The sequence below is a fragment of the Aquarana catesbeiana genome, linkage group LG12 (assembly GCF_042186555.1).
Source record: "Aquarana catesbeiana isolate 2022-GZ linkage group LG12, ASM4218655v1, whole genome shotgun sequence".
Classification (NCBI taxonomy): domain Eukaryota; kingdom Metazoa; phylum Chordata; class Amphibia; order Anura; family Ranidae; genus Aquarana; species Aquarana catesbeiana.
In genome coordinates, this window is record NC_133335.1 from 22,525,807 (window position 1) to 22,528,033 (window position 2,227).

Sequence of the window (2,227 nt, forward strand, 5' to 3'; positions counted from 1 at the left end):
GCAAAGATTCCCACTGTAAAATATATCCATCCCTCATATATACCCCCCAAAATTAAAATGTCTCTAAACTGACCCCCCCCCAAAGAAAAATACCTCCCTCAGTCAATACCCTCTCCCCCCGCAAAGATTCCTAATTATGAAGAAAATCTCCCTTCATCCAATCAAACTCCCTCCCAGAAGCAAGTTCCTGCCATTAACCACCCCCTGTAAACTTCTCTACAAGAAACTCCCCCCCTCTCCAAAAGCAACCCCCCCCTTTCCTCAACCCCCCCACCAAAAGAAACTCCCCCAGGCTGGAATTCTCACTTCCTCCTTCCCAAAACAGAAAATGCATGCCTCCCCACTTACCAGACCTCAGATTCAGCATGGTACAAAGAAGTAGGAAAACTCCTGCATCCCCAGTCTCCATTCGGCTGTGTGATATGATACCACGGGAAGGAGTTACCTCAACCGTGCACGGTCAACTGCCGGCATCTGAGACCCCGCAGTCATTTCATGCTTTTCAGGGGGACCCCTTATTAAACTGAGTGGATGGAGCACAATAGAAGGGGGGCTGGCTGCTGAACCCTGAAACTCTGATTGCTTCTACTGTGCTAATGCTGAGGCTAAACAGCAAGGGACACTATCTGGGCATTTTGAACACCCCTGACCCCCCCTTATCTACGCCCCTGTTTGCGGGAATATGCATTAAATGCGTTGCAGTGCCATTCATTTTGAAGAGCAATCCAACAAACTTATGCAATACACTGCAAAGCACTATAGTGTGTTGCGGCACAAATTCAACAAGTCCAATTTTTGGGATGTGTTGGTGCTTTGGAGGTTCATTGATCTGAATGGGTTACCTTAAGCCAAAGCATATTAACAGCACACATAACGCTTGTTAACATACCGTACAAATGTAAATGGGTCCTAGAGGAAACCTTTACTGAGATCACTGCAAACATTACAATCGCTGATTGCCTTCAGAAAAAGAAAAGTCTATAGATTTACAAGATTTGCAATAACAATCGAAAAAATAGGTGTACATTCTACTAAGAGCAGCAGAGGGCACCTCTTCACTTTAGCCGGCTGATCAACACAATTACACAACTTCACAACTTCCCTGGTGGTCTAGTGGTTAGGATTCGGCGCTCTCACCGCCGCGGCCCGGGTTCGATTCCCGGTCAGGGAAAGCAGTTTTTTTTTAAATACTAAGGCTCTGTGCACACTAGTGTTTTTTTTTTTTTTTTATAAGGTCAAAAAACTGCTGGATGATAAACACTAATTGCAAAGTTTTTGTTCCGGCTTGTAGTAGTGTTTTTCTTAGAGTACATTCACAACTGAGCATTTTGTAGCTTGAAGCTCAAAAAAGCTGGAGGAGAAAAAAAAAATCAATGATTCTCTATGGAAATGGTTCACATCTCCACAAGTTCGGGAGCTTTTTTTGTCGCACAAATCGGGCAGATTTGGGCACGCCATTCGCACATTTTTGTGCGTATTCGCACGATTTTCTGCTCAAATGAAAAATTGTAAAAATAAAATAATAATATATCAATAAATAAATGTAAAATAAATACACAAATAACTAAAAATCATCATAGGTAAGTAAGATAAATTAAGAATATGTAATAATACATTAATAAATAATAATTAACCTTAAAAAATATTAAATACATTATTATTATTATATTATTAATAAAACTCAAACAAAAAAATACATTATTGATAATAATAATAATTTATTTTGTGTTAGGGTGTTTAGTTATTTATTATTATTTTATTTGTTTAAGGGGTAAGGGTTAAAGTTAAGGGTTAATTATTTATTTATAATTACTTAGTATTACTTTATTTTTTATTTATGATTTTTATTTATTTGTGTATTTATTTTTTGTTTATTATTATTCATATAATAATAAATAAAATAAAATAAAAATAATAATAAATAGCCCTAACCCCAACTCCTAATCCTAACCTAAACTGAACTCGAACCCCTTACCCTAACGAAAAAACATTATAATAAATAAATGAATAATAATAATAAAAGAAGAAATACAAGCTAAAAAAGCTGAAATACCTAGCAACAAATGATGCAACAGATAATAGTTTTCTCTACTGACTAATAAAAAAAACGCCAAAGCCCAAAAACGCTGCATACAAATGCACAAGTCACGCAAAAAGATGAGAAAAAAACGCCAGAAAATCGCTCAAAGTTGCTACGATTAGGTGTGAATGGAGTGTTTACTGTTTT

At 36.9% G+C, this 2,227-nt stretch overlaps 1 non-coding gene across 1 annotated transcript; it reads left to right on the plus strand.

Moving 5' to 3' along the window:
* The first annotated feature begins 1,099 nt into the window (after positions 1-1,099).
* On the plus strand, positions 1,100-1,171 carry TRNAE-CUC (transfer RNA glutamic acid (anticodon CUC)). Its single transcript has one exon. It is a non-coding gene; the product is annotated as a tRNA-Glu (tRNA).
* Positions 1,172-2,227: the final 1,056 nt, after the last annotated feature.